Consider the following 23,284-nt stretch of genomic DNA (forward strand, 5'->3'; position numbering starts at 1 on the left):
GCAGGAAGCAAAGGCCGGATGACTGTCCAAAATCCTCCAAGCACACCCCTCCAAGCCTGGCCTAGCCTAGCTCACACCCTCTGCCTGCACACCTGACAGCCTGACAGCCTCCACGGGGAGCAGTGCAGCCAGCTAGGCTGACTTACACACTAGAACCACAGGGATCCCAGGAGGCTTCACAGGCACCCTGGCTGTTCTGGACTGCACATAAGGCCTTCCAAAAGACTCCTTCCTAAACACACACAAGCCACGAAAGGGACTGAGACAAGAGGCTGGGTCTGCAAGTCATCAAGGCCCAGGTGACCTCCTGGCCCTCCAGGGGCCCAAATACCCCATGCAAGGGCCTCCCCATCACCACTGTGCGACCTCCACACCAGACCAGCCTTCCTGCTTGGGCACGGCAGGCACAAATGGGGCCTGCAACTCAGGCTGCCCCCAAATCAGGGGACCAAGCGTGACCTGGGCCCTGGCACAGGCCCTGGCCCAGGACCATGCCCATGCCCAGGCCCAGCCTCCCTCTCCCATAGGCTGCCTGAGCACTAGTCAGGACTAGGGCCACACCCCCGATCCCAGGACCCAGTCCAGCTGTCTAACTCTTGCTCTGTCCCCAAGCTGCATGCTCGGAAACACCCCACACCGCTGGACTCCCTCTGCCTCATGAAGGTACGCTTAAGGCCTGAGACTCAGGGCCATGGTTCTGACCCCTGGAGCCTTCGCCAACTTCCCCCTGCTCCTCGTAGCCCCTGGAGATACAGGACAATGGCAAGGGTGGAGACCCTGCAGGCTGCTCAAGCCACAATCACCCCCATTGAGAACCATGCCCATTTGCCCGGCCCCAGGCCTACAAACCAGAGGGCTCTAGAGAGTGAGGCCATGCAGGCCACCACAAGGCGGCCAGCACAGACCTGTTGACCGGCCTTGCACTCCCTGACTGACCCTTACCACCCTGGCTGCCAGTACTGCCAGGGGACACCCTAGGCCATACCCTAGCTCCAACAGGCCCACCTTGCTTTGGGCCACACTGCCTGACATGGCTGCTTGACGGACTGTGAGTGCGAGTGGGAGTGGGAGTGGGAGTGGGTGTGTGATGCCAGGAGGTTAGGCCAAGACAGGTTAGGTGAGGCCTGGTAAACTCGGTAAGGCTATGCAGGGCTAGGCGATGCGAGGCAAGGCAAGGCAAGGCAAGGCAAGGCAAGGCAAGGCAAGGCCAGGCCAGGCCAGGGCAGGCAGGCAAGACCCGGCAAGGCATGTGTCCCTCACTCCTGCTGCCTCAGGGTCGCACCATGTGCCGCATGGACCTCAGAACCGATGAGATAGACGGAGGGGGTTCTCACTCATTTTGTTCAGCTTTTCCAAGGAATGCTGGTGTGAGTGGGGAGTCATCATCGATCCCAGCACCTTCGGGGAGGCTGCCAAAGGGCAGAAGGCGGGCCCGGCTCAGGCTCTGTCTATGGCTCTGTCTCTGGCTGCGGCTTCACCTTCGCCTTCGGCTCCAGATCCGGCCACGGCTCAGGGAAAGGCTGAGAGGCTCAGCCCCTCCCTGCAGCACCCACAGGGCCTGAGGAGCCCAGCCCCTGAGCTCAGTCCAGGGAGAGTGGGTCCCCGTGGGAGCACACTGCAGCCCGCCACCACGGCCACTGCCTTGTGCGCCAGCGCTACAACAGCATCAGCAGCAGCCTCCCCTGCAGGCCGACCCATTGCCAGGCCTAGTGCCAGTCCCCAACAAGGCCCCAGCTGCCCAGGGCCAAAGGCCAGCTTACCTGGGGGAGGTGTCCTCGGCCAGGCTGCGCACACAGCCGCCACAGCCAGCCTCTGCCACAGCCTCCTGGGCTGGCTCGCCAAGTGGGTCCGGGACCTCTCCTCGCCTGGCCTCACCGACTGGGTCGTCCAGTCCGCTTGGCAGCCAAATGCACCTGAGAGGTGGGGAGACAACACGTCTGTGCGTCAGCAGTGTGCATGCTGGGCTCTGGGCCCATGCTCGGCAAGACCCAGCTGGCCTGCCTCCTACTGAGGCTGGCCTCTGCGCTGTTAGCCCTGACCACTGCCCACAGGCCTAGGTGCCTGCCGGCGCCAATGGCTGCCTGCCAGCCTGCCTGCCTGCCTGCCAGCCTGCCTGTCTGCTTGCCTGCCAAAGTGGCTGCCGGCTTGGACTGGTGAGGGTGCCTGGCGTGTATGAGTGCGTGCATGCAAGAGGGAATGCAGGGATGCTGCTGGCGGGGCACCCTCTTGGGCCCCCTGGCTTCTGCCCTGGACCAGCTCTCTGCTACCTTCACAAACAGTCTGCAAGCCTTGGGTCTAAGCCACACAGCCCTGGGGCCCTCACACCCACATGCCCTCACACCCTCCTCAGGGCGCACAACACTGCCCTCTGCAGGAAGCAAAGGCCGGATGACTGTCCAAAAGCCTCCAAGCACACCCCTCCAAGCCTGGCCTAGCCTAGCTCACACCCTCTGCCTGCACACCTGACAGCCTGACAGCCTCCACGGGGAGCAGTGCAGCCAGCTAGGCTGACTTACACACTAGAACCACAGGGATCCCAGGAGGCTTCACAGGCACCCTGGCTGTTCTGGACTGCACATAAGGCCTTCCAAAAGACTCCTTCCTAAACACACACAAGCCACGAAAGGGACTGAGACAAGAGGCTGGGTCTGCAAGTCATCAAGGCCCAGGTGACCTCCTGGCCCTCCAGGGGCCCAAATACCCCATGCAAGGGCCTCCCCATCACCACTGTGCGACCTCCACACCAGACCAGCCTTCCTGCTTGGGCACGGCAGGCACAAATGGGGCCTGCAACTCAGGCTGCCCCCAAATCAGGGGACCAAGCGTGACCTGGGCCCTGGCACAGGCCCTGGCCCAGGACCATGCCCATGCCCAGGCCCAGCCTCCCTCTCCCATCGGCTGCCTGAGCACTAGTCAGGACTAGGGCCACACCCCCGATCCCAGGACCCAGTCCAGCTGTCTAACTCTTGCTCTGTCCCCAAGCTGCATGCTCGGAAACACCCCACACCGCTGGACTCCCTCTGCCTCATGAAGGTACGCTTAAGGCCTGAGACTCAGGGCCATGGTTCTGACCCCTGGAGCCTTCGCCAACTTCCCCCTGCTCCTCGTAGCCCCTGGAGATACAGGACAATGGCAAGGGTGGAGACCCTGCAGGCTGCTCAAGCCACAATCACCCCCATTGAGAACCATGCCCATTTGCCCGGCCCCAGGCCTACAAACCAGAGGGCTCTAGAGAGTGAGGCCATGCAGGCCACCACAAGGTGGCCAGCACAGACCTGTTGACCGGCCTTGCACTCCCTGACTGACCCTTACCACCCTGGCTGCCAGTACTGCCAGGGGACACCCTAGGCCATACCCTAGCTCCAACAGGCCCACCTTGCTTTGGGCCACACTGCCTGACATGGCTGCTTGACGGACTGTGAGTGCGAGTGGGAGTGGGAGTGTGATGCCAGGAGGTTAGGCCAAGACAGGTTAGGTGAGGCCTGGTAAACTCGGTAAGGCTATGCAGGGCTAGGCGATGCGAGGCAAGGCAAGGCAAGGCAAGGCAAGGCAAGGCAAGGCAAGGCAAGGCAAGGCAAGGCAAGGCAAGGCAAGGCAAGGCAAGGCAAGGCCAGGCCAGGCCAGGGCAGGCCAGGCAAGACCCGGCAAGGCATGTGTCCCTCACTCCTGCTGCCTCAGGGTCGCACCATGTGCCGCATGGACCTCAGAACCGATGAGATAGACGGAGGGGGTTCTCACTCATTTTGTTCAGCTTTTCCAAGGAATGCTGGTGTGAGTGGGGAGTCATCATCGATCCCAGCACCTTCGGGGAGGCTGCCAAAGGGCAGAAGGCGGGCCCGGCTCAGGCTCTGTCTATGGCTCTGTCTATGGCTGCGGCTTCACCTTCGCCTTCGGCTCCAGATCCGGCCACGGCTCAGGGAAAGGCTGAGAGGCTCAGCCCCTCCCTGCAGCACCCACAGGGCCTGAGGAGCCCAGCCCCTGAGCTCAGTCCAGGGAGAGTGGGTCCCCGTGGGAGCACACTGCAGCCCGCCACCACGGCCACTGCCTTGTGCGCCAGCGCTACAACAGCATCAGCAGCAGCCTCCCCTGCAGGCCGACCCATTGCCAGGCCTAGTGCCAGTCCCCAACAAGGCCCCAGCTGCTCAGGGCCAAAGGCCAGCTTACCTGGGGGAGGTGTCCTCGGCCAGGCTGCGCACACAGCCGCCACAGCCAGCCTCTGCCACAGCCTCCTGGGCTGGCTCTCCAAGTGGGTCCGGGACCTCTCCTCGCCTGGCTTCACCGACTGGGTCGTCCAGTCCGCTTGGCAGCCAAATGCACCTGAGAGGTGGGGAGACAACACGTCTGTGCGTCAGCAGGGTGCATGCTGGGCTCTGGGCCCATGCTCGGCAAGACCCAGCTGGCCTGCCTCCTACTGAGGCTGGCCTCTGCGGTGTTAGCCCTGACCACTGCCCACAGGCCTAGGTGCCTGCCGGCGCCAATGGCTGCCTGCCAGCCTGCCTGCCTGCCTGCCAGCCTGCCTGCCTGCTTGCCTGCCAAAGTGGCTGCCGGCTTGGACTGGTGAGGGTGCCTGGCGTGTATGAGTGCGTGCATGCAAGAGGGAATGCAGGGATGCTGCTGGCGGGGCACCCTCTTGGGCCCCCTGGCTTCTGCCCTGGACCAGCTCTCTGCTACCTTCACAAACAGTCTGCAAGCCTTGGGTCTAAGCCACACAGCCCTGGGGCCCTCACACCCACATGCCCTCACACCCTCCTCAGGGCGCACAACACTGCCCTCTGCAGGAAGCAAAGGCCGGATGACTGTCCAAAATCCTCCAAGCACACCCCTCCAAGCCTGGCCTAGCCTAGCTCACACCCTCTGCCTGCACACCTGACAGCCTGACAGCCTCCACGGGGAGCAGTGCAGCCAGCTAGGCTGACTTACACACTAGAACCACAGGGATCCCAGGAGGCTTCACAGGCACCCTGGCTGTTCTGGACTGCACATAAGGCCTTCCAAAAGACTCCTTCCTAAACACACACAAGCCACGAAAGGGACTGAGACAAGAGGCTGGGTCTGCAAGTCATCAAGGCCCAGGTGACCTCCTGGCCCTCCAGGGGCCCAAATACCCCATGCAAGGGCCTCCCCATCACCACTATGCGACCTCCACACCAGACCAGCCTTCCTGCTTGGGCACGGCAGGCACAAATGGGGCCTGCAACTCAGGCTGCCCCCAAATCAGGGGACCAAGCGTGACCTGGGCCCTGGCACAGGCCCTGGCCCAGGACCATGCCCATGCCCAGGCCCAGCCTCCCTCTCCCATAGGCTGCCTGAGCACTAGTCAGGACTAGGGCCACACCCCCGATCCCAGGACCCAGTCCAGCTGTCTAACTCTTGCTCTGTCTCCAAGCTGCATGCTCGGAAACACCCCACACCGCTGGACTCCCTCTGCCTCATGAAGGTACGCTTAAGGCCTGAGACTCAGGGCCATGGTTCTGACCCCTGGAGCCTTCGCCAACTTCCCCCTGCTCCTCGTAGCCCCTGGAGATACAGGACAATGGCAAGGGTGGAGACCCTGCAGGCTGCTCAAGCCACAATCACCCCCATTGAGAACCATGCCCATTTGCCCGGCCCCAGGCCTACAAACCAGAGGGCTCTAGAGAGTGAGGCCATGCAGGCCACCACAAGGCGGCCAGCACAGACCTGTTGACCGGCCTTGCACTCCCTGACTGACCCTTACCACCCTGGCTGCCAGTACTGCCAGGGGACACCCTAGGCCATACCCTAGCTCCAACAGGCCCACCTTGCTTTGGGCCACACTGCCTGACATGGCTGCTTGACGGACTGTGAGTGCGAGTGGGAGTGGGAGTGGGTGTGTGATGCCAGGAGGTTAGGCCAAGACAGGTTAGGTGAGGCCTGGTAAACTCGGTAAGGCTATGCAGGGCTAGGCGATGCGAGGCAAGGCAAGGCAAGGCAAGGCAAGGCAAGGCAAGGCAAGGCAAGGCCAGGCCAGGCCAGGGCAGGCAGGCAAGACCCGGCAAGGCATGTGTCCCTCACTCCTGCTGCCTCAGGGTCGCACCATGTGCCGCATGGACCTCAGAACCGATGAGATAGACGGAGGGGGTTCTCACTCATTTTGTTCAGCTTTTCCAAGGAATGCTGGTGTGAGTGGGGAGTCATCATCGATCCCAGCACCTTCGGGGAGGCTGCCAAAGGGCAGAAGGCGGGCCCGGCTCAGGCTCTGTCTATGGCTCTGTCTCTGGCTGCGGCTTCACCTTCGCCTTCGGCTCCAGATCCGGCCACGGCTCAGGGAAAGGCTGAGAGGCTCAGCCCCTCCCTGCAGCACCCATGGGCCTGAGGAGCCCAGCCCCTGAGCTCAGTCCAGGGAGAGTGGGTCCCCGTGGGAGCACACTGCAGCCCACCACCACGGCCACTGCCTTGTGCGCCAGCGCTACAACAGCATCAGCAGCAGCCTCCCCTGCAGGCCGACCCATTGCCAGGCCTAGTGCCAGTCCCCAACAAGGCCCCAGCTGCCCAGGGCCAAAGGCCAGCTTACCTGGGGGAGGTGTCCTCGGCCAGGCTGCGCACACAGCCGCCACAGCCAGCCTCTGCCACAGCCTCCTGGGCTGGCTCGCCAAGTGGGTCCGGGACCTCTCCTCGCCTGGCCTCACCGACTGGGTCGTCCAGTCTGCTTGGCAGCCAAATGCACCTGAGAGGTGGGGAGACAACACGTCTGTGCGTCAGCAGGGTGCATGCTGGGCTCTGGGCCCATGCTCGGCAAGACCCAGCTGGCCTGCCTCCTACTGAGGCTGGCCTCTGCGCTGTTAGCCCTGACCACTGCCCACAGGCCTAGGTGCCTGCCGGCGCCAATGGCTGCCTGCCAGCCTGCCTGCCTGCCTGCCAGCCTGCCTGCCTGCTTGCCTGCCAAAGTGGCTGCCGGCTTGGACTGGTGAGGGTGCCTGGCATGTATGAGTGCGTGCATGCAAGAGGGAATGCAGGGATGCTGCTGGCGGGGCACCCTCTTGGGCCCCCTGGCTTCTGCCCTGGACCAGCTCTCTGCTACCTTCACAAACAGTCTGCAAGCCTTGGGTCTAAGCCACACAGCCCTGGGGCCCTCACACCCACATGCCCTCACACCCTCCTCAGGGCGCACAACACTGCCCTCTGCAGGAAGCAAAGGCCGGATGACTGTCCAAAATCCTCCAAGCACACCCCTCCAAGCCTGGCCTAGCCTAGCTCACACCCTCTGCCTGCACACCTGACAGCCTGACAGCCTCCACGGGGAGCAGTGCAGCCAGCTAGGCTGACTTACACACTAGAACCACAGGGATCCCAGGAGGCTTCACAGGCACCCTGGCTGTTCTGGACTGCACATAAGGCCTTCCAAAAGACTCCTTCCTAAACACACACAAGCCACGAAAGGGACTGAGACAAGAGGCTGGGTCTGCAAGTCATCAAGGCCCAGGTGACCTCCTGGCCCTCCAGGGGCCCAAATACCCCATGTAAGGGCCTCCCCATCACCACTGTGCGACCTCCACACCAGACCAGCCTTCCTGCTTGGGCACGGCAGGCACAAATGGGGCCTGCAACTCAGGCTGCCCCCAAATCAGGGGACCAAGCGTGACCTGGGCCCTGGCACAGGCCCTGGCCCAGGACCATGCCCATGCCCAGGCCCAGCCTCCCTCTCCCATCGGCTGCCTGAGCACTAGTCAGGACTAGGGCCACACCCCCGATCCCAGGACCCAGTCCAGCTGTCTAACTCTTGCTCTGTCCCCAAGCTGCATGCTCGGAAACACCCCACACCGCTGGACTCCCTCTGCCTCATGAAGGTACGCTTAAGGCCTGAGACTCAGGGCCATGGTTCTGACCCCTGGAGCCTTCGCCAACTTCCCTCTGCTCCTCGTAGCCCCTGGAGATACAGGACAATGGCAAGGGTGGAGACCCTGCAGGCTGCTCAAGCCACAATCACCCCCATTGAGAACCATGCCCATTTGCCCGGCCCCAGGCCTACAAACCAGAGGGCTCTAGAGAGTGAGGCCATGCAGGCCACCACAAGGTGGCCAGCACAGACCTGTTGACCGGCCTTGCACTCCCTGACTGACCCTTACCACCCTGGCTGCCAGTACTGCCAGGGGACACCCTAGGCCATACCCTAGCTCCAACAGGCCCACCTTGCTTTGGGCCACACTGCCTGACATGGCTGCTTGACGGACTGTGAGTGCGAGTGGGAGTGGGAGTGTGATGCCAGGAGGTTAGGCCAAGACAGGTTAGGTGAGGCCTGGTAAACTCGGTAAGGCTATGCAGGGCTAGGCGATGCGAGGCAAGGCAAGGCAAGGCAAGGCAAGGCAAGGCAAGGCAAGGCAAGGCAAGGCCAGGCCAGGCCAGGGCAGGCCAGGCAAGACCCGGCAAGGCATGTGTCCCTCACTCCTGCTGCCTCAGGGTCGCACCATGTGCCGCATGGACCTCAGAACCGATGAGATAGACGGAGGGGGTTCTCACTCATTTTGTTCAGCTTTTCCAAGGAATGCTGGTGTGAGTGGGGAGTCATCATCGATCCCAGCACCTTCGGGGAGGCTGCCAAAGGGCAGAAGGCGGGCCCGGCTCAGGCTCTGTCTATGGCTCTGTCTCTGGCTGCGGCTTCACCTTCGCCTTCGGCTCCAGATCCGGCCACGGCTCAGGGAAAGGCTGAGAGGCTCAGCCCCTCCCTGCAGCACCCACAGGGCCTGAGGAGCCCAGCCCCTGAGCTCAGTCCAGGGAGAGTGGGTCCCCGTGGGAGCACACTGCAGCCCGCCACCACGGCCACTGCCTTGTGCGCCAGCGCTACAACAGCATCAGCAGCAGCCTCCCCTGCAGGCCGACCCATTGCCAGGCCTAGTGCCAGTCCCCAACAAGGCCCCAGCTGCCCAGGGCCAAAGGCCAGCTTACCTGGGGGAGGTGTCCTCGGCCAGGCTGCGCACACAGCCGCCACAGCCAGCCTCTGCCACAGCCTCCTGGGCTGGCTCGCCAAGTGGGTCCGGGACCTCTCCTCGCCTGGCTTCACCGACTGGGTCGTCCAGTCCGCTTGGCAGCCAAATGCACCTGAGAGGTGGGGAGACAACACGTCTGTGTGTCAGCAGGGTGCATGCTGGGCTCTGGGCCCATGCTCGGCAAGACCCAGCTGGCCTGCCTCCTACTGAGGCTGGCCTCTGCGGTGTTAGCCCTGACCACTGCCCACAGGCCTAGGTGCCTGCCGGCGCCAATGGCTGCCTGCCAGCCTGCCTGCCTGCCTGCCAGCCTGCCTGCCTGCTTGCCTGCCAAAGTGGCTGCCGGCTTGGACTGGTGAGGGTGCCTGGCGTGTATGAGTGCGTGCATGCAAGAGGGAATGCAGGGATGCTGCTGGCGGGGCACCCTCTTGGGCCCCCTGGCTTCTGCCCTGGACCAGCTCTCTGCTACCTTCACAAACAGTCTGCAAGCCTTGGGTCTAAGCCACACAGCCCTGGGGCCCTCACACCCACATGCCCTCACACCCTCCTCAGGGCGCACAACACTGCCCTCTGCAGGAAGCAAAGGCCGGATGACTGTCCAAAATCCTCCAAGCACACCCCTCCAAGCCTGGCCTAGCCTAGCTCACACCCTCTGCCTGCACACCTGACAGCCTGACAGCCTCCACGGGGAGCAGTGCAGCCAGCTAGGCTGACTTACACACTAGAACCACAGGGATCCCAGGAGGCTTCACAGGCACCCTGGCTGTTCTGGACTGCACATAAGGCCTTCCAAAAGACTCCTTCCTAAACACACACAAGCCACGAAAGGGACTGAGACAAGAGGCTGGGTCTGCAAGTCATCAAGGCCCAGGTGACCTCCTGGCCCTCCAGGGGCCCAAATACCCCATGCAAGGGCCTCCCCATCACCACTGTGCGACCTCCACACCAGACCAGCCTTCCTGCTTGGGCACGGCAGGCACAAATGGGGCCTGCAACTCAGGCTGCCCCCAAATCAGGGGACCAAGCGTGACCTGGGCCCTGGCACAGGCCCTGGCCCAGGACCATGCCCATGCCCAGGCCCAGCCTCCCTCTCCCATCGGCTGCCTGAGCACTAGTCAGGACTAGGGCCACACCCCCGAACCCAGGACCCAGTCCAGCTGTCTAACTCTTGCTCTGTCCCCAAGCTGCATGCTCGGAAACACCCCACACCGCTGGACTCCCTCTGCCTCATGAAGGTACGCTTAAGGCCTGAGACTCAGGGCCATGGTTCTGACCCCTGGAGCCTTCGCCAACTTCCCCCTGCTCCTCGTAGCCCCTGGAGATACAGGACAATGGCAAGGGTGGAGACCCTGCAGGCTGCTCAAGCCACAATCACCCCCATTGAGAACCATGCCCATTTGCCCGGCCCCAGGCCTACAAACCAGAGGGCTCTAGAGAGTGAGGCCATGCAGGCCACCACAAGGTGGCCAGCACAGACCTGTTGACCGGCCTTGCACTCCCTGACTGACCCTTACCACCCTGGCTGCCAGTACTGCCAGGGGACACCCTAGGCCATACCCTAGCTCCAACAGGCCCACCTTGCTTTGGGCCACACTGCCTGACATGGCTGCTTGACGGACTGTGAGTGCGAGTGGGAGTGGGAGTGTGATGCCAGGAGGTTAGGCCAAGACAGGTTAGGTGAGGCCTGGTAAAATCGGTAAGGCTATGCAGGGCTAGGCGATGCGAGGCAAGGCAAGGCAAGGCAAGGCAAGGCAAGGCAAGGCAAGGCAAGGCAAGGCAAGGCCAGGCCAGGCCAGGGCAGGCCAGGCAAGACCCGGCAAGGCATGTGTCCCTCACTCCTGCTGCCTCAGGGTCGCACCATGTGCCGCATGGACCTCAGAACCGATGAGATAGACGGAGGGGGTTCTCACTCATTTTGTTCAGCTTTTCCAAGGAATGCTGGTGTGAGTGGGGAGTCATCATCGATCCCAGCACCTTTGGGGAGGCTGCCAAAGGGCAGAAGGCGGGCCCGGCTCAGGCTCTGTCTATGGCTCTGTCTCTGGCTGCGGCTTCACCTTCGCCTTCGGCTCCAGATCCGGCCACGGCTCAGGGAAAGGCTGAGAGGCTCAGCCCCTCCCTGCAGCACCCACAGGGCCTGAGGAGCCCAGCCCCTGAGCTCAGTCCAGGGAGAGTGGGTCCCCGTGGGAGCACACTGCAGCCCGCCACCACGGCCACTGCCTTGTGCGCCAGCGCTACAACAGCATCAGCAGCAGCCTCCCCTGCAGGCCGACCCATTGCCAGGCCTAGTGCCAGTCCCCAACAAGGCCCCAGCTGCCCAGGGCCAAAGGCCACCTTACCTGGGGGAGGTGTCCTCGGCCAGGCTGCGCACACAGCCACCACAGCCAGCCTCTGCCACAGCCTCCTGGGCTGGCTCGCCAAGTGGGTCCGGGACCTCTCCTCGCCTGGCTTCACCGACTGGGTCGTCCAGTCCGCTTGGCAGCCAAATGCACCTGAGAGGTGGGGAGACAACACGTCTGTGTGTCAGTAGGGTGCATGCTGGGCTCTGGGCCCATGCTCGGCAAGACCCAGCTGGCCTGCCTCCTACTGAGGCTGGCCTCTGCGGTGTTAGCCCTGACCACTGCCCACAGGCCTAGGTGCCTGCCGGCGCCAATGGCTGCCTGCCAGCCTGCCTGCCTGCCTGCCAGCCTGCCTGCCTGCTTGCCTGCCAAAGTGGCTGCCGGCTTGGACTGGTGAGGGTGCCTGGCGTGTATGAGTGCGTGCATGCAAGAGGGAATGCAGGGATGCTGCTGGCGGGGCACCCTCTTGGGCCCCCTGGCTTCTGCCCTGGACCAGCTCTCTGCTACCTTCACAAACAGTCTGCAAGCCTTGGGTCTAAGCCACACAGCCCTGGGGCCCTCACACCCACATGCCCTCACACCCTCCTCAGGGAGCACAACACTGCCCTCTGCAGGAAGCAAAGGCCGGATGACTGTCCAAAAGCCTCCAAGCACACCCCTCCAAGCCTGGCCTAGCCTAGCTCACACCCTCTGCCTGCACACCTGACAGCCTGACAGCCTCCACGGGGAGCAGTGCAGCCAGCTAGGCTGACTTACACACTAGAACCACAGGGATCCCAGGAGGCTTCACAGGCACCCTGGCTGTTCTGGACTGCACATAAGGCCTTCCAAAAGACTCCTTCCTAAACACACACAAGCCACGAAAGGGACTGAGACAAGAGGCTGGGTCTGCAAGTCATCAAGGCCCAGGTGACCTCCTGGCCCTCCAGGGGCCCAAATACCCCATGCAAGGGCCTCCCCATCACCACTGTGCGACCTCCACACCAGACCAGCCTTCCTGCTTGGGCACGGCAGGCACAAATGGGGCCTGCAACTCAGGCTGCCCCCAAATCAGGGGACCAAGTGCGACCTGGGCCCTGGCACAGGCCCTGGCCCAGGACCATGCCCATGCCCAGGCCCAGCCTCCCTCTCCCATAGGCTGCCTGAGCACTAGTCAGGACTAGGGCCACACCCCCGATCCCAGGACCCAGTCCAGCTGTCTAACTCTTGCTCTGTCCCCAAGCTGCATGCTCGGAAACACCCCACACCGCTGGACTCCCTCTGCCTCATGAAGGTACGCTTAAGGCCTGAGACTCAGGGCCATGGTTCTGACCCCTGGAGCCTTCGCCAACTTCCCCCTGCTCCTCGTAGCCCCTGGAGATACAGGACAATGGCAAGGGTGGAGACCCTGCAGGCTGCTCAAGCCACAATCACCCCCATTGAGAACCATGCCCATTTGCCCGGCCCCAGGCCTACAAACCAGAGGGCTCTAGAGAGTGAGGCCATGCAGGCCACCACAAGGCGGCCAGCACAGACCTGTTGACCGGCCTTGCACTCCCTGACTGACCCTTACCACCCTGGCTGCCAGTACTGCCAGGGGACACCCTAGGCCATACCCTAGCTCCAACAGGCCCACCTTGCTTTGGGCCACACTGCCTGACATGGCTGCTTGACGGACTGTGAGTGCGAGTGGGAGTGGGAGTGGGAGTGGGTGTGTGATGCCAGGAGGTTAGGCCAAGACAGGTTAGGTGAGGCCTGGTAAACTCGGTAAGGCTATGCAGGGCTAGGCGATGCGAGGCGAGGCAAGGCAAGGCAAGGCAAGGCAAAGCAAGGCAAGGCAAGGCCAGGCCAGGCCAGGCCAGGCCAGGGCAGGCCAGGCAAGACCCGGCAAGGCATGTGTCCCTCACTCCTGCTGCCTCAGGGTCGCACCATGTGCCGCATGGACCTCAGAACCGATGAGATAGACGGAGGGGGTTCTCACTCATTTTGTTCAGCTTTTCCAAGGAATGCTGGTGTGAGTGGGGAGTCATCATCGATCCCAGCACCTTCGGGGAGGCTGCCAAAGGGCAGAAGGCGGGCCCGGCTCAGGCTCTGTCTATGGCTCTGTCTCTGGCTGCGGCTTCACCTTCGCCTTCAGCTCCAGATCCGGCCACGGCTCAGGGAAAGGCTGAGAGGCTCAGCCCCTCCCTGCAGCACCCACAGGGCCTGAGGAGCCCAGCCCCTGAGCTCAGTCCAGGGAGAGTGGGTCCCCGTGGGAGCACACTGCAGCCCGCCACCACGGCCACTGCCTTGTGCGCCAGCGCTACAACAGCATCAGCAGCAGCCTCCCCTGCAGGCCGACCCATTGCCAGGCCTAGTGCCAGTCCCCAACAAGGCCCCAGCTGCCCAGGGCCAAAGGCCAGCTTACCTGGGGGAGGTGTCCTCGGCCAGGCTGCGCACACAGCCGCCACAGCCAGCCTCTGCCACAGCCTCCTGGGCTGGCTCGCCAAGTGGGTCCGGGACCTCTCCTCGCCTGGCCTCACCGACTGGGTCGTCCAGTCCGCTTGGCAGCCAAATGCACCTGAGAGGTGGGGAGACAACACGTCTGTGCGTCAGCAGGGTGCATGCTGGGCTCTGGGCCCATGCTCGGCAAGACCCAGCTGGCCTGCCTCCTACTGAGGCTGGCCTCTGCGCTGTTAGCCCTGACCACTGCCCACAGGCCTAGGTGCCTGCCGGCGCCAATGGCTGCCTGCCAGCCTGCCTGCCTGCCTTCCAGCCTGCCTGCCTGCTTGCCTGCCAAAGTGGCTGCCGGCTTGGACTGGTGAGGGTGCCTGGCGTGTATGAGTGCGTGCATGCAAGAGGGAATGCAGGGATGCTGCTGGCGGGGCACCCTCTTGGGCCCCCTGGCTTCTGCCCTGGACCAGCTCTCTGCTACCTTCACAAACAGTCTGCAAGCCTTGGGTCTAAGCCACACAGCCCTGGGGCCCTCACACCCACATGCCCTCACACCCTCCTCAGGGCGCACAACACTGCCCTCTGCAGGAAGCAAAGGCCGGATGACTGTCCAAAAGCCTCCAAGCACACCCCTCCAAGCCTGGCCTAGCCTAGCTCACACCCTCTGCCTGCACACCTGACAGCCTGACAGCCTCCACGGGGAGCAGTGCAGCCAGCTAGGCTGACTTACACACTAGAACCACAGGGATCCCAGGAGGCTTCACAGGCACCCTGGCTGTTCTGGACTGCACATAAGGCCTTCCAAAAGACTCCTTCCTAAACACACACAAGCCACGAAAGGGACTGAGACAAGAGGCTGGGTCTGCAAATCATCAAGGCCCAGGTGACCTCCTGGCCCTCCAGGGGCCCAAATACCCCATGCAAGGGCCTCCCCATCACCACTGTGCGACCTCCACACCAGACCAGCCTTCCTGCTTGGGCACGGCAGGCACAAATGGGGCCTGCAACTCAGGCTGCCCCCAAATCAGGGGACCAAGCGTGACCTGGGCCCTGGCACAGGCCCTGGCCCAGGACCATGCCCATGCCCAGGCCCAGCCTCCCTCTCCCATCGGCTGCCTGAGCACTAGTCAGGACTAGGGTCACACCCCCGATCCTAGGACCCAGTCCAGCTGTCTAACTCTTGCTCTGTCCCCAAGCTGCATGCTCGGAAACACCCCACACCGCTGGACTCCCTCTGCCTCATGAAGGTACGCTTAAGGCCTGAGACTCAGGGCCATGGTTCTGACCCCTGGAGCCTTCGCCAACTTCCCCCTGCTCCTCGTAGCCCCTGGAGATACAGGACAATGGCAAGGGTGGAGACCCTGCAGGCTGCTCAAGCCACAATCACCCCCATTGAGAACCATGCCCATTTGCCCGGCCCCAGGCCTACAAACCAGAAGGCTCTAGAGAGTGAGGCCATGCAGGCCACCACAAGGCGGCCAGCACAGACCTGTTGACCGGCCTTGCACTCCCTGACTGACCCTTACCACCCTGGCTGCCAGTACTGCCAGGGGACACCCTAGGCCATACCCTAGCTCCAACAGGCCCACCTTGCTTTGGGCCACACTGCCTGACATGGCTGCTTGACGGACTGTGAGTGCGAGTGGGAGTGGGAGTGGGAGTGTGATGCCAGGAGGTTAGGCCAAGACAGGTTAGGTGAGGCCTGGTAAACTCGGTAAGGCTATGCAGGGCTAGGCGATGAGAGGCAAGGCAAGGCAAGGCAAGGCAAGGCAAGGCAAGGCAAGGCAAGGCAAGGCAAGGCAAGGCCAGGCCAGGCCAGGCCAGGCCAGGCCAGGGCAGGCCAGGCAAGACCCGGCAAGGCATGTGTCCCTCACTCCTGCTGCCTCAGGGTCGCACCATGTGCCGCATGGACCTCAGAACCGATGAGATAGACGGAGGGGGTTCTCACTCATTTTGTTCAGCTTTTCCAAGGAATGCTGGTGTGAGTGGGGAGTCATCATCGATCCCAGCACCTTCGGGGAGGCTGCCAAAGGGCAGAAGGCGGGCCCGGCTCAGGCTCTGTCTATGGCTCTGTCTCTGGCTGCGGCTTCACCTTCGCCTTCGGCTCCAGATCCGGCCACGGCTCAGGGAAAGGCTGAGAGGCTCAGCCCCTCCCTGCAGCACCCACAGGGCCTGAGGAGCCCAGCCCCTGAGCTCAGTCCAGGGAGAGTGGGTCCCCGTGGGAGCACACTGCAGCCCGCCACCACGGCCACTGCCTTGTGCGCCAGCGCTACAACAGCATCAGCAGCAGCCTCCCCTGCAGGCCGACCCATTGCCAGGCCTAGTGCCAGTCCCCAACAAGGCCCCAGCTGCCCAGGGCCAAAGGCCAGCTTACCTGGGGGAGGTGTCCTCGGCCAGGCTGCGCACACAGCCGCCACAGCCAGCCTCTGCCACAGCCTCCTGGGCTGGCTCGCCAAGTGGGTCCGGGACCTCTCCTCGCCTGGCCTCACCGACTGGGTCGTCCAGTCCGCTTGGCAGCCAAATGCACCTGAGAGGTGGGGAGACAACACGTCTGTGCGTCAGCAGGGTGCATGCTGGGCTCTGGGCCCATGCTCGGCAAGACCCAGCTGGCCTGCCTCCTACTGAGGCTGGCCTCTGCGCTGTTAGCCCTGACCACTGCCCACAGGCCTAGGTGCCTGCCGGCGCCAATGGCTGCCTGCCAGCCTGCCTGCCTGCCTGCCAGCCTGCCTGCCTGCTTGCCTGCCAAAGTGGCAGCCGGCTTGGACTGGTGAGGGTGCCTGGCGTGTATGAGTGCGTGCATGCAAGAGGGAATGCAGGGATGCTGCTGGCGGGGCACCCTCTTGGGCCCCCTGGCTTCTGCCCTGGACCAGCTCTCTGCTACCTTCACAAACAGTCTGCAAGCCTTGGGTCTAAGCCACACAGCCCTGGGGCCCTCACACCCACATGCCCTCACACCCTCCTCAGGGCGCACAACACTGCCCTCTGCAGGAAGCAAAGGCCGGATGACTGTCCAAAATCCTCCAAGCACACCCCTCCAAGCCTGGCCTAGCCTAGCTCACACCCTCTGCCTGCACACCTGACAGCCTGACAGCCTCCACGGGGAGCAGTGCAGCCAGCTAGGCTGACTTACACACTAGAACCACAGGGATCCCAGGAGGCTTCACAGGCACCCTGGCTGTTCTGGACTGCACATAAGGCCTTCCAAAAGACTCCTTCCTAAACACACACAAGCCACGAAAGGGACTGAGACAAGAGGCTGGGTCTGCAAGTCATCAAGGCCCAGGTGACCTCCTGGTCCTCCAGGGGCCCAAATACCCCATGCAAGGGCCTCCCCATCACCACTGTGCGACCTCCACACCAGACCAGCCTTCCTGCTTGGGCACGGCAGGCACAAATGGGGCCTGCAACTCAGGCTGCCCCCAAATCAGGGGACCAAGCGTGACCTGGGCCCTGGCACAGGCCCTGGCCCAGGACCATGCCCATGCCCAGGCCCAGCCTCCCTCTCCCATCGGCTGCCTGAGCACTAGTCAGGACTAGGGCCACACCCCCGATCCCAGGACCCAGTCCAGCTGTCTAACTCTTGCTCTGTCCCCAAGCTGCATGCTCGGAAACACCCCACACCGCTGGACTCCCTCTGCCTCATGAAGGTACGCTTAAGGCCTGAGACTCAGGGCCATGGTTCTGACCCCTGGAGCCTTCGCCAACTTCCCCCTGCTCCTCGTAGCCCCTGGAGATACAGGACAATGGCAAGGGTGGAGACCCTGCAGGGTGCTCAAGCCACAATCACCCCCATTGAGAACCATGCCCATTTGCCCGGCCCCAGGCCTACAAACCAGAGGGCTCTAGAGAGTGAGGCCATGCAGGCCACCACAAGGCAGCCAGCACAGACCTGTTGACCGGCCTTGCACTCCCTGACTGACCCTTACCACCCTGGCTGCCAGTACTGCCAGGGGACACCCTAGGCCATACCCTAGCTCCAACAGGCCCACCTTGCTTTGGGCCACACTGCCTGACATGGCTGCTTGACGGACTGTGAGTGCGAGTGGGAGTGGGAGTGGGAGTGTGATGCCAGGAGGTTAGGCCAAGACAGGTTAGGTGAGGCCAGGTAAACTCGGTAAGGCTATGCAGGGCTAGGCGATGAGAGGCAAGGCAAGGCAAGGCAAGGCAAGGCAAGGCAAGGCAAGGCAAGGCAAGGCAAGGCAAGGCAAGGCAACGCAAGGCAAGGCAAGGCAAGGCCAGGCCAGGCCAGTGCAGGCCAGGCAAGACCCGGCAAGGCATGTGTCCCTCACTCCTGCTGCCTCAGGGTCGCACCATGTGCCGCATGGACCTCAGAACCGATGAGATAGACGGAGGGGGTTCTCACTCATTTTGTTCAGCTTTTCCAAGGAATGCTGGTGTGAGTGGGGAGTCATCATCGATCCCAGCACCTTCGGGGAGGCTGCCAAAGGGCAGAAGGCGGGCCCGGCTCAGGCTCTGTCTATGGCTCTGTCTCTGGCTGCGGCTTCACCTTCGCCTTCGGCTCCAGATCCGGCCACGGCTCAGGGAAAGGCTGAGAGGCTCAGCCCCTCCCTGCAGCACCCACAGGGCCTGAGGAGCCCAGCCCCTGAGCTCAGTCCAGGGAGAGTGGGTCCCCGTGGGAGCACACTGCAGCCCGCCACCACGGCCACTGCCTTGTGCGCCAGCGCTACAACAGCATCAGCAGCAGCCTCCCCTGCAGGCCGACCCATTGCCAGGCCTAGTGCCAGTCCCCAACAAGGCCCCAGCTGCCCAGGGCCAAAGGCCAGCTTACCTGGGGGAGGTGTCCTCGGCCAGGCTGCGCACACAGCCGCCACAGCCAGCCTCTGCCACAGCCTCCTGGGCTGGCTCGCCAAGTGGGTCCGGGACCTCTCCTCGCCTGGCCTCACCGACTGGGTCGTCCAGTCCGCTTGGCAGCCAAATGCACCTGAGAGGTGGGGAGACAACACGTCTGTGCGTCAGCAGGGTGCATGCTGGGCTCTGGGCCCATGCTCGGCAAGACCCAGCTGGCCTGCCTCCTACTGAGGCTGGCCTCTGCGCTGTTAGCCCTGACCACTGCCCACAGGCCTAGGTGCCTGCCGGCGCCAATGGCTGCCTGCCAGCCTGCCTGCCTGCCTGCCAGCCTGCCTGCCTGCTTGCCTGCCAAAGTGGCTGCCGGCTTGGACTGGTGAGGGTGCCTGGCGTGTATGAGTGCGTGCATGCAAGAGGGAATGCAGGGATGCTGCTGGCGGGGCACCCTCTTGGGCCCCCTGGCTTCTGCCCTGGACCAGCTCTCTGCTACCTTCACAAACAGTCTGCAAGCCTTGGGTCTAAGCCACACAGCCCTGGGGCCCTCACACCCACATGCCCTCACACCCTCCTCAGGGCGCACAACACTGCCCTCTGCAGGAAGCAAAGGCCGGATGACTGTCCAAAATCCTCCAAGCACACCCCTCCAAGCCTGGCCTAGCCTAGCTCACACCCTCTGCCTGCACACCTGACAGCCTGACAGCCTCCACGGGGAGCAGTGCAGCCAGCTAGGCTGACTTACACACTAGAACCACAGGGATCCCAGGAGGCTTCACAGGCACCCTGGCTGTTCTGGACTGCACATAAGGCCTTCCAAAAGACTCCTTCCTAAACACACACAAGCCACGAAAGGGACTGAGACAAGAGGCTGGGTCTGCAAGTCATCAAGGCCCAGGTGACCTCCTGGCCCTCCAGGGGCCCAAATACCCCATGCAAGGGCCTCCCCATCACCACTGTGCGACCTCCACACCAGACCAGCCTTCCTGCTTGGGCACGGCAGGCACAAATGGGGCCTGCAACTCAGGCTGCCCCCAAATCAGGGGACCAAGCGCGACCTGGGCCCTGGCACAGGCCCTGGCCCAGGACCATGCCCATGCCCGGGCCCAGCCTCCCTCTCCCATAGGCTGCCTGAGCACTAGTCAGGACTAGGGCCACACCCCCGATCCCAGGACCCAGTCCAGCTGTCTAACTCTTGCTCTGTCCCCAAGCTGCATGCTCGGAAACACCCCACACCGCTGGACTCCCTCTGCCTCATGAAGGTACGCTTAAGGCCTGAGACTCAGGGCCATGGTTCTGACCCCTGGAGCCTTCGCCAACTTCCCCCTGCTCCTCGTAGCCCCTGGAGATACAGGACAATGGCAAGGGTGGAGACCCTGCAGGCTGCTCAAGCCACAATCACCCCCATTGAGAACCATGCCCATTTGCCCGGCCCCAGGCCTACAAACCAGAGGGCTCTAGAGAGTGAGGCCATGCAGGCCACCACAAGGCGGCCAGCACAGACCTGTTGACCGGCCTTGCACTCCCTGACTGACCCTTACCACCCTGGCTGCCAGTACTGCCAGGGGACACCCTAGGCCATACCCTAGCTCCAACAGGCCCACCTTGCTTTGGGCCACACTGCCTGACATGGCTGCTTGACGGACTGTGAGTGCGAGTGGGAGTGGGAGTGGGAGTGGGTGTGTGATGCCAGGAGGTTAGGCCAAGACAGGTTAGGTGAGGCCTGGTAAACTCGGTAAGGCTATGCAGGGCTAGGCGATGCGAGGCAAGGCAAGGCAAGGCAAGGCAAGGCAAGGCAAGGCAAGGCAAGGCAAGGCAAGGCAAGGCCAGGCCAGGCCAGGCTAGGCCAGGCCAGGCCAGGGCAGGCCAGGCAAGACCCGGCAAGGCATGTGTCCCTCACTCCTGCTGCCTCAGGGTCGCACCATGTGCCGCATGGACCTCAGAACCGATGAGATAGACGGAGGGGGTTCTCACTCATTTTGTTCAGCTTTTCCAAGGAATGCTGGTGTGAGTGGGGAGTCATCATCGATCCCAGCACCTTCGGGGAGGCTGCCAAAGGGCAGAAGGCGGGCCCGGCTCAGGCTCTGTCTATGGCTCTGTCTCTGGCTGCGGCTTCACCTTCGCCTTCGGCTCCAGATCCGGCCACGGCTCAGGGAAAGGCTGAGAGGCTCAGCCCCTCCCTGCAGCACCCACAGGGCCTGAGGAGCCCAGCCCCTGAGCTCAGTCCAGGGAGAGTGGGTCCCCGTGGGAGCACACTGCAGCCCGCCACCACGGCCACTGCCTTGTGCGCCAGCGCTACAACAGCATCAGCAGCAGCCTCCCCTGCAGGCCGACCCATTGCCAGGCCTAGTGCCAGTCCCCAACAAGGCCCCAGCTGCCCAGGGCCAAAGGCCAGCTTACCTGGGGGAGGTGTCCTCGGCCAGGCTGCGCACACAGCCGCCACAGCCAGCCTCTGCCACAGCCTCCTGGGCTGGCTCGCCAAGTGGGTCCGGGACCTCTCCTCGCCTGGCCTCACCGACTGGGTCGTCCAGTCCGCTTGGCAGCCAAATGCACCTGAGAGGTGGGGAGACAACACGTCTGTGCGTCAGCAGGGTGCATGCTGGGCTCTGGGCCCATGCTCGGCAAGACCCAGCTGGCCTGCCTCCTACTGAGGCTGGCCTCTGCGCTGTTAGCCCTGACCACTGCCCACAGGCCTAGGTGCCTGCCGGCGCCAATGGCTGCCTGCCAGCCTGCCTGCCTGCCTGCCAGCCTGCCTGCCTGCTTGCCTGCCAAAGTGGCTGCCGGCTTGGACTGGTGAGGGTGCCTGGCGTGTATGAGTGCGTGCATGCAAGAGGGAATGCAGGGATGCTGCTGGCGGGGCACCCTCTTGGGCCCCCTGGCTTCTGCCCTGGACCAGCTCTCTGCTACCTTCACAAACAGTCTGCAAGCCTTGGGTCTAAGCCACACAGCCCTGGGGCCCTCACACCCACATGCCCTCACACCCTCCTCAGGGCGCACAACACTGCCCTCTGCAGGAAGCAAAGGCCGGATGACTGTCCAAAATCCTCCAAGCACACCCCTCCAAGCCTGGCCTAGCCTAGCTCACACCCTCTGCCTGCACACCTGACAGCCTGACAGCCTCAACGGGGAGCAGTGCAGCCAGCTAGGCTGACTTACACACTAGAACCACAGGGATCCCAGGAGGCTTCACAGGCACCCTGGCTGTTCTGGACTGCACATAAGGCCTTCCAAAAGACTCCTTCCTAAACACACACAAGCCACGAAAGGGACTGAGACAAGAGGCTGGGTCTGCAAGTCATCAAGGCCCAGGTGACCTCCTGGCCCTCCAGGGGCCCAAATACCCCATGCAAGGGCCTCCCCATCACCACTGTGCGACCTCCACACCAGACCAGCCTTCCTGCTTGGGCACGGCAGGCACAAATGGGGCCTGCAACTCAGGCTGCCCCCAAATCAGGGGACCAAGCGCGACCTGGGCCCTGGCACAGGCCCTGGCCCAGGACCATGCCCATGCCCGGGCCCAGCCTCCCTCTCCCATAGGCTGCCTGAGCACTAGTCAGGACTAGGGCCACACCCCCGATCCCAGGACCCAGTCCAGCTGTCTAACTCTTGCTCTGTCCCCAAGCTGCATGCTCGGAAACACCCCACACCGCTGGACTCCCTCTGCCTCATGAAGGTACGCTTAAGGCCTGAGACTCAGGGCCATGGTTCTGACCCCTGGAGCCTTCGCCAACTTCCCCCTGCTCCTCGTAGCCCCTGGAGATACAGGACAATGGCAAGGGTGGAGACCCTGCAGGCTGCTCAAGCCACAATCACCCCCATTGAGAACCATGCCCATTTGCCCGGCCCCAGGCCTACAAACCAGAGGGCTCTAGAGAGTGAGGCCATGCAGGCCACCACAAGGCGGCCAGCACAGACCTGTTGACCGGCCTTGCACTCCCTGACTGACCCTTACCACCCTGGCTGCCAGTACTGCCAGGGGACACCCTAGGCCATACCCTAGCTCCAACAGGCCCACCTTGCTTTGGGCCACACTGCCTGACATGGCTGCTTGACGGACTGTGAGTGCGAGTGGGAGTGGGAGTGGGAGTGTGATGCCAGGAGGTTAGGCCAAGACAGGTTAGGTGAGGCCTGGTAAACTCGGTAAGGCTATGCAGGGCTAGGCGATGAGAGGCAAGGCAAGGCAAGGCAAGGCAAGGCAAGGCAAGGCAAGGCAAGGCAAGGCAAGGCCAGGCCAGGCCAGGCCAGGCCAGGCCAGGCCAGGCCAGGGCAGGCCAGGCAAGACCCGGCAAGGCATGTGTCCCTCACTCCTGCTGCCTCAGGGTCGCACCATGTGCCGCATGGACCTCAGAACCGATGAGATAGACGGAGGGGGTTCTCACTCATTTTGTTCAGCTTTTCCAAGGAATGCTGGTGTGAGTGGGGAGTCATCATCGATCCCAGCACCTTCGGGGAGGCTGCCAAAGGGCAGAAGGCGGGCCCGGCTCAGGCTCTGTCTATGGCTCTGTCTCTGGCTGCGGCTTCACCTTCGCCTTCGGCTCCAGATCCGGCCACGGCTCAGGGAAAGGCTGAGAGGCTCAGCCCCTCCCTGCAGCACCCACAGGGCCTGAGGAGCCCAGCCCCTGAGCTCAGTCCAGGGAGAGTGGGTCCCCGTGGGAGCACACTGCAGCCCGCCACCACGGCCACTGCCTTGTGCGCCAGCGCTACAACAGCATCAGCAGCAGCCTCCCCTGCAGGCCGACCCATTGCCAGGCCTAGTGCCAGTCCCCAACAAGGCCCCAGCTGCCCAGGGCCAAAGGC

At 63.2% G+C, this 23,284-nt stretch overlaps 1 long non-coding RNA gene and 10 other non-coding genes across 14 annotated transcripts in view; all 11 read right to left on the reverse strand.

The window, feature by feature from the left end:
- The window catches only part of LOC107522705 (uncharacterized), a 227,886-nt gene that overhangs the window by 108,778 nt on the left and 95,824 nt on the right, over window positions 1-23,284 (reverse strand). The gene's annotated exons all lie outside the window — the stretch shown is intronic.
- On the reverse strand, window positions 1,295-1,392 carry LOC132535085 (small nucleolar RNA SNORD116). Its single transcript, XR_009546869.1, has one exon. It is a non-coding gene; the product is annotated as a small nucleolar RNA SNORD116 (small nucleolar RNA).
- LOC132535086 (small nucleolar RNA SNORD116) lies at window positions 3,699-3,796 on the reverse strand. The gene has a single exon (XR_009546870.1). It is a non-coding gene; the product is annotated as a small nucleolar RNA SNORD116 (small nucleolar RNA).
- On the reverse strand, window positions 6,068-6,165 carry LOC132535087 (small nucleolar RNA SNORD116). The gene has a single exon (XR_009546871.1). It is a non-coding gene; the product is annotated as a small nucleolar RNA SNORD116 (small nucleolar RNA).
- LOC132535088 (small nucleolar RNA SNORD116) lies at window positions 8,436-8,533 on the reverse strand. Its single transcript, XR_009546872.1, has one exon. It is a non-coding gene; the product is annotated as a small nucleolar RNA SNORD116 (small nucleolar RNA).
- On the reverse strand, window positions 10,810-10,907 carry LOC132535089 (small nucleolar RNA SNORD116). The gene has a single exon (XR_009546873.1). It is a non-coding gene; the product is annotated as a small nucleolar RNA SNORD116 (small nucleolar RNA).
- On the reverse strand, window positions 13,196-13,293 carry LOC132535090 (small nucleolar RNA SNORD116). The gene has a single exon (XR_009546874.1). It is a non-coding gene; the product is annotated as a small nucleolar RNA SNORD116 (small nucleolar RNA).
- LOC132535091 (small nucleolar RNA SNORD116) lies at window positions 15,596-15,693 on the reverse strand. Its single transcript, XR_009546875.1, has one exon. It is a non-coding gene; the product is annotated as a small nucleolar RNA SNORD116 (small nucleolar RNA).
- LOC132535092 (small nucleolar RNA SNORD116) lies at window positions 18,011-18,108 on the reverse strand. Its single transcript, XR_009546876.1, has one exon. It is a non-coding gene; the product is annotated as a small nucleolar RNA SNORD116 (small nucleolar RNA).
- Window positions 20,422-20,519, reverse strand: LOC132535093 (small nucleolar RNA SNORD116). The gene has a single exon (XR_009546877.1). It is a non-coding gene; the product is annotated as a small nucleolar RNA SNORD116 (small nucleolar RNA).
- On the reverse strand, window positions 22,827-22,924 carry LOC132535094 (small nucleolar RNA SNORD116). The gene has a single exon (XR_009546878.1). It is a non-coding gene; the product is annotated as a small nucleolar RNA SNORD116 (small nucleolar RNA).

Source organism: Erinaceus europaeus, chromosome 20 (genome assembly GCF_950295315.1).
Source record: "Erinaceus europaeus chromosome 20, mEriEur2.1, whole genome shotgun sequence".
NCBI classification, from domain to species: Eukaryota; Metazoa; Chordata; class Mammalia; order Eulipotyphla; family Erinaceidae; genus Erinaceus; species Erinaceus europaeus.